The sequence below is a fragment of the Brienomyrus brachyistius genome, unplaced genomic scaffold, assembly GCF_023856365.1.
Source record: "Brienomyrus brachyistius isolate T26 unplaced genomic scaffold, BBRACH_0.4 scaffold42, whole genome shotgun sequence".
Taxonomy (NCBI): domain Eukaryota; kingdom Metazoa; phylum Chordata; class Actinopteri; order Osteoglossiformes; family Mormyridae; genus Brienomyrus; species Brienomyrus brachyistius.
This window is the reverse complement of record NW_026042317.1, coordinates 1,548,521-1,562,603: the sequence shown is the minus strand read 5'-3', so window position 1 is coordinate 1,562,603 and position 14,083 is coordinate 1,548,521. Positions and strand designations below refer to the sequence as shown.

Below are 14,083 nucleotides of genomic sequence, written 5' to 3'. Positions count from 1 at the left end.
GGTACGTGTGTGTGAGAGTGTCTGTGGCAGGATATGTTTGTATGAGATTGTCTGTGGCAGGATATGTTTGCATGAGATTGTCTGTGACAGGAGACGTGTGTGTGAGATTGTCTGTGACAGGGTACGTGTGTGTGAGAGTGTCTTTGGCAGGGTACGCGTGTGTGAGAGTGTCTGTGGCAGGGTACGCGTGTCTGAGAGTGTCCGCGGCAGTGTACGTGTTTCTGAGAACGTGTGCGACAGGGTACGTGTGTGTGAGAGTGTCTGTGGCAGGGTACGTGTGTGTGAGTGTCTGCGGCAGGGTACGCGTGTGTGAGAGTGTCTGCGACAGTGTACGCGTGTGTGAGAGTGTCTGCGACAGGGTACGCGTGTGTGAGAGTGTCTGCGACAGGGTACGCGTGTGTGAGAGTGTCTGCGACAGGGTACGCGTGTGTGAGAGTGTCTGCGACAGGGTACGCGTGTGTGAGAGTGTCTGCGACAGGGTACGCGTGTGTGAGAGTGTCTGCGACAGGGTACGCGTGTGTGAGAGTGTCTGCGACAGGGTACGTGTGTGTGAGAGTGTCTGCGGCAGGGTACGTGTGTGTGAGAGTGTCTGCGGCAGGGTACGTGTGTGTGAGAGTGTTTGCGGCAGGGTATGTGTGTGTGAGAGTGTCTGTTGCAGGATATGTTTGTGTGAGATCGTCTGTGACAGGAGACGTGTTTGTGAGATCGTCTGTGTCAGGGTACGTGTGTGTGAGAGCGTCTGTGACAGGGTACGCGTGTGTGAGAGTGTCTGTGACAGGAGACGCGTGTATGAGATTGTCTGTGTCAGGATACGCGTGTGTGAGAGTGTCTGCGGCAGGGTACGCGTGTGTGAGAGTGTCTGCGGCAGGGTACGCGTGTGTGAGAGTGTCTGCGGCAGGGTACGCGTGTGTGAGAGTGTCTGCGACAGGGTACGCGTGTGTGAGAGTGTCTGCGACAGGGTACGCGTGTGTGAGAGTGTCTGCGACAGGGTACGTGTGTGTGACAGTGTCTGCGACAGGGTACGCGTGTGTGAGAGTGTCTGCGGTAGGGTACGCGTGTGTGAGAGTGTCTGCGGCAGGGTACGCGTGTGTGAGAGTGTCTGTGGCAGGGTACGCGTGTGTGAGAGTGTCTGTGGCGGGGTACGCGTGTGTGAGAGTGTCTGTGGCGGGGTACGCGTGTGTGAGAGTGTCTGTGGCGGGGTACGCGTGTGTGAGAGTGTCTGTGACGGGGTACGTGTGTGTGAGAGTGTCTACAGCAGGGTACGTGTGTGTGAGAGTGTCTGCGACAGGAGACGTGTGTGAGAGTGTCTGCGGCAGGGTACGCGTGTGTGAGAGTGTCTGTGGCGGGGTACGCGTGTGTGAGAGTGTCTGTGACGGGGTACGCGTGTGTGAGAGTGTCTGCGACGGGGTACGTGTGTGTGAGTGTCTGCGACAGGGTACGTGTGTGAGAGTGTCTGCGGCAGGGTACGTGTGTGTGAGAGTGTCTGCGGCAGGGTACGTGTGTGTGAGAGTGTTTGCGGCAGGGTATGTGTGTGTGAGAGTGTCTGTGGCAGGATATGTTTGTATGAGATTGTCTGTGACAGGAGACGTGTGTGTGAGATTATCTGTGACAGGAGACGTGTGTGTGAGTGTCTGTGACAGGGTACGTGTGTGTGAGAGTGTCTGCAGCAGGGTACGTGTGTGTGAGAGTGTCTGTGGCAGAGTTCGTGTGTGTGAGAGTGTCTGTGACAGGGTACGTGTGTGTGAGAGTGTCTGCGGCAGGGTACGCGTGTGTGAGAGTGTCTGTGACAGGGTACGTGTCTGTGAGAGTGTCTGTGACACCCCACCCCCAGTGCATTAGGTGACCTGCCCCACCCAGAGGCACAGGGGAAAATAACTACTCCCCCAAGCTAGAGGCTAGTGGAAGTGGCAGGACTGGGGGGCGAGTGAAGTCAGTATTTAATGTGACTTGTAGAGGGGAGAGGAAAAGAAAAGGAGAAAAACGAAAAGAACGAAAAAAACAAAGACAGGATTGTATTTATATATGATGGTTGTGGATGATAGGAGCCGTTATTGTCAAAAAGAACTTAGTGAATAAAAATTCATCACACATATACACTGGTCAAAAAAATTAAAGGGACGCTTTGAAAACACATCAGATATCAATGAGGAAAAAAATCATGCTGGATATCTATACTGATGCAGACTGGGTAATCTGTTAGGAACGAAAGGATGCCACACCGTTTGATGGAAATGAAATTATCAACCTACAGAGGGCTGAATTCAAAGACACCCCGAAAATCAAAGTGAAAAATGATGTCACAGGCTAGTCCATCCATCCATCCATCCATTTTCCAAACCACTTATCCTATTGGGTCGTGGGGGGTCCGGAGCCTATCCCGGAAGCAATGGGCACGAGGCTGGGAACAACCCAGGATGGGGGGCCAGCCCATCGCAGGGCACACTCACACACCATTCACTCTCACATGCATTCCTACGGGCAATTTAGCAAGTCCAATTAGCCTCAGCATGTTTTAGGACTGTGGGGGGAAACCGGAGTACCCGGAGGAAACCCACGACGACATGGGGAGAACATGCAAACTCCACACACATGTGACCCAGGTGGAGATTCGAACCCGGGTCCCAGAGGTGTGAGGCAACAGTGCTAACCACTGCACCACCATGCCGCCCCTGCAGGCTAGTCCATTTTGCTGAAATTTCATTGCGGCAACTCAAAATCGTACTCAGTATAGTTTGTATGGACTCCACATGGTTGTATGCATGCCTGACAATGTCGGGGCATGGTCCTAATGAGACCATGGATGGTGTCCTGGGGGATCTCCTCTCAGATCTGGACCAGGGTATCACTGAGCTTCTGGACAGTCTGAGGTGCAACCTGGTGGCATCGAATGGACGAAACATAATGTCCCAGAGGTGTTCTATTGGATTTAGGTCAGGCGAGCGTGGGGGCAGTCAATGGTATCAATTCCTTCATCCTCCAGGAACTGCCTACATGGTCTTGCCACATGAGGCCGGGCATTGTCGTGCACCAGGAGGAACCCAGGACCCACTGCATCAGCATAGGGTCTGACAATGGGTTCAAGGATTTCATCCTGATACCTAATGGCAGTCAAGGTGCCGTTGTCTAGCCTGTAGAGGACTGTGCGTCCCTCCATGGATATGCCTCCCCAGACCATCACTGACCCACCACCAAACCGGTCATGCTGAACAATGCTGCAGGCAGCATAACGTTCTCCATGGCTTCTCCAGACCCTTTCACGTCTGTCACATGTCAGGGGTTTCATTAGTTTCACGAGAAGGAGGCTACCACCTTGAAAGTAGGTGGCTACCATTGTTCAGGGAAACTCGACACGCAAACTCCGAGACATGAGACATAAACCAATTTCGGGGGGTTGTAGGGGTTCTTCTGAGGTAATTTTGAAATGTAGACCCTTTAATAGTCCCTTTTCAGGCATCTTAGAGGCCTCATTCCACCAAATTTTACTGACACAAACTCTGGGTTATTTTTCATCATACAGTAGTAGTACTAAGTAGTAGTAGCAGTCTGTTACTGAGGACACCAAATGTATCTCATTCTCAGATTATGTTGATTAATGATTGATGTACTGGTCAGTTGCAGTGCTCAATTATCAAGTAATGGTTTCATCAACAAGAGGTCAGCTTACCAGTGTCTGAAATAAGACTTTTAACCATTAATTTTATTTTTTTAAATGATTGGTTAACATAAAGGAAATTATATCTATGACTTCATTTATTTATTTCACACCCTATTAGACATGTTAAAGGAACCTACAACTGTCTGAATGTAGCTTCTTCATTTAGTAAATTCAGTGGTCTCCTAAATCAAAATAATTCCATAATCCTACCAGGTACACTCACATCATGCCCATGAAATACTAGTACTCATGAAAAAAACAACCACTCCAAGTTACCAACTAAAAGTCTCTTTCAAAATACAATGCCTCTGAGCCAAACTGATGTAGGTTCATAAACAGTGGTTCCCAATCCTTACACTATGAAATAGTGATATCTCAAAGTTTTTAGACAGAAGCATTTTGTGTAAAATAAGAAAGACTGAATTTACTAAGAAAGAATGAATTTTCACGCATGGTATAAAAACTGTCAGAATGGGTTAACTTGGAACACGTGTTAATTTTTGAAAACAGGCTCGGCTGATCAGGACGTCATCGCTGTACATTATATGGCTAGTAATAGTAGCTAGCCTACACACACAACTAGATCAGCGAGTTCAGATGCTCCAGCGTTTTGTCGTTTTTTTGTCAGAATATTTCACTTTGGAAATAAGCTGTCGGCCTTAGCTTTCAAACAAAATCAGTGTCATGCAATATCTCCCCATATTTTTCACCAATTTTACGCCGATGTTGGCTCGAACGAACGAAGATATCGATCGTCTGCTACTGGTCTGATCCATGTGCATCTGTACTGTGTGAATAACTCGACGAGTCGAGTCGTATGTCAATGCAATGCATGCGGCAAACGAAGCGACGACACCGGGATGAAATAGTAGTGTTACGTCATGCTGATCTCACTTCATTAAGTATTAAACTCATCTTCAGTTCATTCAGTCCTGGGCAATTTCGCGCTCGGTTGCAGCCACTGGTCAAGAAGGCTGCTTCGCTTTCTAGACGCTATTTTGTCCACTTGCCTCAATCAGCCAATCAGAAAGCGCAGAATAAAAGCTTGCCAAAAATAGCCAATCAAAACGAAGATAAGAATTAAGAAAGCCAAGCTAAGACGAAGATGGCTGCGCCTAGACAGAACACGGAAATTTATGCAAAATAAATCTTTTATTGTGGCACCGAGTGCTGATCGTTTGATTCTGGGAACAGAGGCAATTTTTTTTTCAACAACTGAAAGTAGCCGGCGATGTACTTACCCACAGGCGGCGAAATATCGCCGGGTGCCGGCTTTAAATGAACCCCCTGACATGTGCTCAGGGTGAACCTGCTCTCATCTGTGAAAAGCACAGGGTGCCAGTGGCAGACCTGCAAATTCTGGTAATCTATGACCAATACCAATCGAGCTCCATGGTGCTGGGCAGTGAGCACAGGGCCCACTAGAGGACGCTGGGCCCTCAAGCCACCCTCATGAAGTCTGTCTCTGACCAAACAATCAGAAACATTCACACCAGTGGCCTGGTGGAGGTCATTTTGTAGGGCTCCAGCAGTGTTCATCCTGTTCCTCCTTGCACAAAGGAGCAGATACCGATCCTGCTGATGAGTTAAGGACCTTCTACGGCCATGTCCAGCTCTCCTTGAGTATCTGCCTCTCTCCTGGAATCTCCTCCATGCCCTTGAGACTGTGCTGGGAGACACAGCAAACCTTCTGTCAATGGCACGTTTTGATGCACCATTCTGGAGGAGTTGGACTACCTGTGCAACCTCTGTAGGGTCCAGGCATCGCCTCATGCTACCAGTAGTGACACTGACCGTTACCAAATGAAAAACTAGTGAAAAAACTGTCAGACAAGATGAGGAGGGAAAAATGCCAGTGGCCTCCACCTGTTAAACCATTCCTGGTTTGGGGGTCGTCTCATTGTTGCCCCTCTAGTTCACCTGTTGATAATTTCATTAACACCAAAGCAGCTGCAACTGATTAACAACCCCCTCCGCTACTTAACTGACCTGATCAATATCCCAGAAGTTTAATAGACTTGATGCTATACTCTGATTAAAAAGTGTAAAAAAAATTTTCAACATATATATGAATGTCCATACATACACAGACACACATTCATACATATCTGTAATGATTGAAACATACAATACATGAATCAAACAGTAATAATAATAATTAATAAAAATAACAGCAAAAAATTAAGAGGGGGGGGGCAGGCGTTGAGGTAGCTTTTATCCACAAAATAGTTTGCTGCAAACATCAGCAAACATCCATCCATCCATTTTCCAAACCGCTTATCCTACTGGGTCGCTGGGGGTCCAGAGCCTATCCCGGAAGCAATAGGTAGGGAACAACCCAGGATGGGGGGCCAGCCCATCGCAGGGCACATTCATGCACCAATCACTCACGCATGCACACCAATGGGCAATTTAGCAACTCCAATTAGCCTCAGCATTTTTTTGGACTGTGGGGGGAAACCGGAGTACCCAGAGGAAACCCCACGACGACATGGGGAGAACATGCAAACTCCACACACGTGTAACCCAGGCAGAGACTCGAACCCGGGTCCCAGACGTGTGAGGTGACAGTGCTAACTACTGCACCACCATGCCGCCCCCAGCAAACATACAAACAACCAGAATTCCAGAAAAGTTATTTCAATTTGAATGAAATAACAAATAAAACACTTTCAAATCACATGAGCCTATATTTTATTCACAACAGAACATAGATAATATAACAAATGTTCAAACTGGGAAATTGTAGACCTTTATCCAGTAAATGAGCTCATTTCAAATTTGATGCCTGCTACATGTCCCAAAAAAGTCGGTACAGGGACAACAAATGGCTGAAAAAGCAAGAAAGTTTAAAAAGATTCAGCTGGGAGAACATCTAGCAACTAATTAAGTTAATTGATATCAGGTCTGTAACCTGATTAGCATTAAAAGGGATGTCAGAGAGGCAGAGTCTCTCAGAAGTAAAGATGGGCAGAGGCTCTCCAATCTGTGTAAGAGTGAATAAAAAGATTGTGGGATACTTTAAAAACAATGTTCCTCAACGTGAAATTGCAAAGGATTTGCAAATATCATCATGTACAGTGCACAACATCATCAAAAGATTGAGAGAAACTGGAGATATCTCTGTGCGTAAGGGACAAGGCCGAAGACCTGTATTGGATGCCCGTGGTCTTCGGGCCCTCAGACGACTCTGCATCACTCATGGGCATGATTGTGTCAATGACATTACTAAATGGGCCCAGGAATACTTCCAGAAAGCACAGTCGGTAAACACAATCCGCCGTGCCATCTGCAGATGCCAGCTAAAGCTCTATCATGCAAAAAGGAAGCCATATCTGAACATGGTCCAGAAGCGCCGTCGTGTCCTGTGGGCCAAGACTCATGTGAAATGGACTGTTTCAGAGTGGGAAAGTGTTCTATGGTCAGACGAGTCCAAATGTGACATTCTTGTTGGTAATGAAGGGCGCCGTGTCCTCCGGGCTAAAGAGAAGGGAGACCTTCCAGCGTGTTATCAGCATTCAGTTCAAAAGCCAGCATCTCTGATGGTATGAGCATGTGACCATAAGTGCATACGGTATGGGCAGCTTGCATGTTTTGGAAGGAACTATGAATGCTGAAAGGTATATAAAGGTTTTAGAGCAACATATGCTTCCCTCCAGAGGACGTCTGTTTCAGGGAAGGCTTTGTGTATTTCAGCAGGACAATGCAAAACCATATACTGCAGCTATTACAACCACATGGCTTCGTCAGAGAAGAGTCCGGGTGCTGAATTGGCCTGTCTGCAGTCCAGATCATTCACCTATAGAGAACATACAGTAATTATCTGTGACACCCATGGTGCACTGTGAGGAGGTATACAGGCCCACAGAGCATGCAGATAATTATCTGTGACACCCATGGTGCACTGTGAGCAGGTATACAGTCCCACAGAGCATGCAGATAATTATCTGTGACACCCATGGTGCACTGTGAGCAGGTATACAGGCCAACAGAGCATGCAGATAGTTATCTGTGACACCCATGGTGCACTGTGAGCAGGTATACAGGCCAACAGAGCCTGCAGATAATTACCTGTGACACCCATTGTACACTGTGAGCAGGTATACAGGCCCACAGAGCATGCAGATAATTATCTGTGACACCCATTGTACAATGTGAGCAGGTATACAGGCCCACAGAGCATGCAGATAATTATCTGTGACACCCATGGTGCACTGTGAGCAGGTATACAGGCCAACAGAGCATGCAGATAATTATCTGTGACACCCCTTGTACACTGTGAGCAGGTATCAGTACTGACTACTTTTTATATTGAGTCACATGTTTTATGTGAGTTACTTTGTACTGAACTGAAGGCCAGTATTTGTCACTGTGAATATGTTGTTGCAGACGTCCATCCAGAAATCAGAGCTGGGGGAAAAGATAAGGTCCTTATTCCAGTTAATTTTTGGTACAAATATGAATGTGTATGTCGCAGATGGAGGATTATATATTCTAGAGGTTTCTTTTTATTTTTAAGTTGCAGAATGTTGTCTCATCTGAGGAGGATTCAGTGTATTATGTGTGAGGTCCATTTTGGTTTTGATGCTGGATTCAGTTAGTAAATATTAGAAAAATTGCATATTCTCAACTCGTATTTATGGATTAAGTCTTCGAATGTCATGAAATGACTGTTACTGAAAAGGAGGTGGAGATGTGTAATCCCTTTCTGTCCCCGTGAGTGATAGTGAATAGTGATATTGTGAAGTAGGAAGTCCAGATTATTCCAGATTGGCGTGTATTTACAGGGTCTGAGAGTACAGTTAGTGATTTTAATGGCTTTCCTCTGTGCTGTCAGTGCTGTGGAAATGGCAGCACTGTGTTGTTAAAGCAGTTTTGTTTCTTTAATGACATTTTGAGTAAGTCTGCATGTCTGAGATTTTTACAGTACAGCTGCTCCTGCTGTAACCATGAGCTGCTGTTACTGCTGTAGTGTGACCATTTAGTTAAGTCTTGCAGTTGATTTGCTAAGTAATAATTAAGAAAAATGAGCTTGTAATCCAACTTGAGATCTATTTTTCTGTAATGTGGAATGTTTGATTTTGTGTTTTTGTTTTTCCAGCAAAAATGTGACATTAATGAGTTAAGAGTTTGAAAGAATTTTTCGGAAATTATTCTGGACGAGTAATTTTATTTTTATTGATTCAAGTGGGAGACTCATCTATTGTTTTGAATAAGGGGGTGTAGTTGAGGGTAACCAAGTCAGACAGCCTGTGGGAGATGTAGATACCCAAATACCGGACATTTCCAGTGTGAAATGGACCATCCTGATCGGCTGAATCCCAGGCATCTTCTGGCAGTGATAATATTATGGGTTTTTTTCCAGTTTGTTGTGTAGTTTGATATATTTTGAAAAGGTATTAATAAAATTAAAATTTCATATATTGAGGGTTTCATAAAAACAGCAAGATATTATCTGCATAGAGATTCATTTTGTGTTGACTTATTAGTATGAATTCCATTATTTCACTGTTCTGTCATATTTTGTTGCCACAAGTGTTTCTATGAACATGGCAAACAGTGAAGGAGAGAGTGGGCATGCAGGCCGTCTTCCCCGTCGTAGTGTGAGTGCAGGTGATGTGATCCCATCTGTGACACTGTAGCTTTGGGTGAGATGTACAGTATTTTAACCCAGTGGGTGAACGACTCTCCGAAGCCAAATCTATGCAATGTATTAAAGATGAATGTCCAACTGACTGTCAGATGCCGTTTATGAAATCTAATGATGTAATCATGGTTTTAGTATGGGTATGCTGAGCAGTATTGACTAAATTAAATAATCTATGGATGTTGTCTGAGGCATGTCTGGTCTTGATGAAATCTGTCTGATCAGGATGGATTATAGTAGGAATGACTGTCTGTAACTGAGTGGCGAGAGCTTTTGTAATAATTTTCAAGTCAGTATTCATTAGTGAGAGTGGCGGGTAACTGGAGGGTTGTGTTCGGTCTTTATCAGGCTACAATAACACTGTAATGGCCGGTAACTGGAGGGTGGTGTTTGGTCTTTATCAGGTCTCAGTAACACTGTAATGGCCGGTAACTGGAGGGCTGTGTTGGGTCTGTAGGGAGCCGCCCACTGGCCCAATGGCGGAATCCAATGGCGCAGCCGAAGGCTGTGAATGCGTGTTGGTCCTTCCAAGCTCTCCTGGGAATTACTTACCCTTTTTAATATACAAAATATTCTTTTAGACACATATCTGACTCCATTTTATTAAAGACCTTATTTCAGTATATTGTAGTCATGACATTTATGTTGTTCGGATTACTTCGAGACTCTCCTTTAGATTACCAACTCTAGTTTACCCCTGACGGAGGAGTCCGCCAGATTCGCCTCGGCTGACAGGGCGATCCGTGGGCTTGTTCCACAGGGTTTGTCCTAAAGGTACGGAAATCGCCACCATTTAAGACAATGTCAGCCTCTGATTATTCGGGTCCCTCGACCTATATAATTCCCCAAAGGCTCAGTGTCTGCCAATTACTGAGCATGTGGGTGCCTCGGAGATTAAGCCGATATTTACCCAAACCACACGTACGTCCACCTCAGAGGCTCAGCCGGGGGCAGCCCATATCATAACATGTGTCAACCTCAGCGGCTGTGAAGGCGCACCTTTTGTTGCGGTAGTTTGTACGAGGTTTACTTTTGGCTCGTCTCAGGGACTCCGCCGATGCCGCCCATTGTCTTACCATGTGAGCGTCTCAGGGACTATGCCCGGTGCCTAGGAACATAGTGTGTACGCCCCTCAGAGGGTAGACCAGTACCTTTCATCAGCATGTGTTGACCTCAGAGGTTAAGTCGGCCTGTAACTGAGCGTGTGCGAACTCCAGAGGTGTAGTTTTGGTATCCACCTAACTTAACCTGGGCAGTCGAGTTTGGGACCTGGATAAAGGGGATTTAACTCAGAGGCTACAAGATAGTATTTACCACTTTTGTCCTAATAAGGATAGAAGTCCAATCTGGAAAGTTTATAAAGAAGTTAGCAAATCAGACAGTCATAAAGTAATCGAAACAACATTTATTAAACATACTACAATATACAATTATTGACATGTGGCCACATACTTGTAAATACCATTTGACAAATACAATATTAAACCATCACATACCTCAGCTGAGAGTGCACAAAGTTCTGCGGAAAGCATCTGACTACAGATGGACTTCCGCCCAGTTCTCTGTGGGAGCTCTGATTACAGAGTGACTCCCCGAACTCTTCTGAGACCCTTCCTTAAGTATCCAACCCAGGTGATGGCATGTCTCTGAAGACTGACCAATTTCGGTCAATAGTTAATTTTAGGGCCATTGCTGGCCTTGGTTCTCAAGTCCCCAGCCAATCAGATCACTTTAGGGGGCGGTTATAATTCCCTTGTTCTGCCATGTGGGAGGCTCTCTCATTTTTGTAGATTTAGCCAAATTATCTATATTTCCCTTGGGGAAAGCTATACTGCCTTAAATCTGAGAGTATACTACTCCTCGTCTCATGCCCATTCAAACGAGACCAAACATGCGTGTATTTGTCCCTAACATCTATGTGTGGTGAGTTATCCTGTTTATAGTGGAAAAGGTGTCTGTGTCTGGAGGCTGACAGCTGTTGTTCTGTGGATTGACTGTGGGACTCTGGTCACTCCGGGGGTGAAAGGTCTTGCTTTTTCTGTGTTGCTCCAGTTATTCCTATCCAGTCTCTCAGGAGCCGGCAGGCCTTTGCATTCCTTAAAAGGGGTGGTTTGAAGAGTTGAGTCCAGTCTTGCCTGGGCCAGCGGAGCTCTGAAATAGACTGATGAAGGCTGAACAGAGTTGGGGCCTGCAGGACCTATAAGTTTTATGTCCTTACAGGTCTTCATCAGGTCTCAATAACACTGTAATGGCCGGTAACTGGAGGGTTGTGTTGGGTGTTTATCAGGTCTCAGTAACACTGTAATGGTCGCTGCGCTCATGTTTGATGGGATTTGTGATGCATGTTTAATTTCTCTTACCAGTCTATTGAAGAGTGGAGAAAATATGTCCCAAAAATGTGTATAGATTTCTGCAGGGTAACCATCCAGTCTGGCGATTGGTTGTTAGGCATTTGGTTGAGGACCTTATGGAGTTCTTCTGATGTTAATGGTGCATCAAGCAGAGGTGGAGAGTTCAGGTGTAGGGAGTACAAATCCAGACCAAGATTTTGTTTCAACAAACCAGTTGAGTCTCTGTGATTGTGACTCTTTATATTCAACTGGCTGGTTGAAACAAAATCTTGGTCTGGATTTGTACTCTCTGGACCAGAAATCTCCACCTCTGGCATCAAGGGCATCTGCTGTTTCATTGGTTAATATGGGTAAGTCTAGATTATTTAAAAATGATTCTATAACAACTGGATCTGGTTCTTGTTCTGAGAAGTATAGGTTCTTATAAAATGTTCAAAAGATATTGTTAATTTTGCGTTATTATTGAAATATTCATTAGAGGAGTCACTTTTGCTTAAAAGTAATGTTTGTAATGGTCAGGTGATCTTATTTACTGGGGAGTTTCTGTCTCTCTGCAGGCTGTCAGGCTGTAGAGTCACAGAAGAAGGCTGTTCTTCCCTGGCTTCAGCTCTGAGGTCAAACCCCTCACACCTGAGAGAGCTGGACCTGAGCTACAATCACCCAGGAGACTCAGGAGTGAAGCTGCTCTCTGCTGTACTGGAGGATCCCAGCTGTAAACTGGAGAAGCTGAAGTGAGTACAGAGTGTGTGTCTGACACGCTACAGATACTTATGCATGTATGTGAAGAAGAGGCACCAATTAATAAATGGATAGAGCAGTACTATGTCATTCTGCTTCTCCTATAGTGTGGATCACGGTGGAGAGTGCAGGACTAGACCAGGCTTACAGAAATGTAAGTGTCTTTGCATGTTTTTATTAATAATACCATTAATACTATGTTATGGTTGTATTCACACAGTTGTTGTGGTGAGTGGCTTTTTGCACTGTGTGTAGATGGATTTCCATGTTTGTGTTTAGGTGAGTTTCTTGTCATTTTAGACAACATCCAAATGAGAAACAAAAAATCAAAATCATCACCAAAAACACTATCAATTCATTTAATCGTTTTTAAACATATTTTTTACAAATGTTTTATTGCTGCTTGTATTACCTTTGTGTTTGTGTGGGAGTGTATGATGGTTAAAATATATTCTGAATTAGTTATACATGTTTAATTTCACAAAAAAATAATCCTTTGCATTTGTTCTTTTTGCGGTTGCCGTGAGTGTATGTGTTTTCTGTGTGTGATTTGTTAGTATTGTCCTAAGGAGGCACCTGTAGGCAGTGAGTGAATTTGCATTTTTACAGGGTGATTCTGGAACAATCATTAATATTCATGAGAAAATATTACTGATTGGTCACTGAATCCCTTACACCAGAGGAGCCCAAATCCTGTCCTGCACATTTTTGGGTTTCCCCTCATTTAACACACCTAATTCATCTCCTTGTGCTAATAACCACACAGCTCTTGAGCTGAATTATTTATGGTGGAACAGGGAAAAAACTTTGCTACACAGGGCACCGGCCCCCCCAGGTCTGGATTTGGACACCCCTACTTTAGGTAGAAGAAACAGGCAGCACAAGTCGATGTTAACTGGCCAATCAGGTAGTGCCCCTCTCATAAATAATAATCAGCCAGCCAATCATGTAGGGCTTCGCTCATGAATGTTAAAAAGTTCTCCTGATCCACGGCGCTAAAAGAATTTTGCACCCGGGACACACTGGATGTGCGGCGGAAAATATCAAATTTCATTTCGGCGCCCATGTTAGCAGATTAGAGCGGCCGCGTGCGCGAGATGCAGGGCTCACGCCTCATCTACAGTCACGCGCGCGGTAAGCGGTTCTCTATGGAAGCGTATTGCATTCATCTGGGAAAAATTAATTCTGTTTTTCCGAATTAATGAGATAATAATCCCGTTTTTCAGTGCAATATTTTTCTGAATTAATGAGAACCTTCCTGTTTTTTATGATGATCTGTGCCGGAATCATCGTTTGTATCAGAATCCAGGTCCAAATGTTTATTAAATATCAATTTAAACATGTAATAATATTACTTAAATATTCTGTTATTGATGGCCATTTTCGAGCCGCATGCGCCGGAATTAGCGGTTTGAAGGAAAGACACTGACTTTAGTATTGATCTCTGGTGCCGTTTTGTGGTAAATATGCTTGTGATGAATATGTCTGACGAATGTCGCTGCTTTGTCATTTTTTTATTAAATTAATTAAGCTGTTAGTTTAGCTCGCGCCCCATTTTGGCGGCTCTTCCCGCCGCCGTCGCGCGCCCACTTTGTTTCATAAGCTTCAGTTCCCGCTTCGTTAGGGGAAGCTGTGCTGTTTTTATATCGTACAGAAACATAAAGTACAGGCGGCCTGATGGGATTAATAATT

General features: G+C 45.0%; 1 pseudogene; it reads left to right on the top strand.

Annotated features, from left to right (window-relative positions):
* LOC125722823 (NACHT, LRR and PYD domains-containing protein 12-like) overlaps positions 1 to 14,083 on the top strand; it is a 164,518-nt pseudogene that overhangs the window by 26,394 nt on the left and 124,041 nt on the right.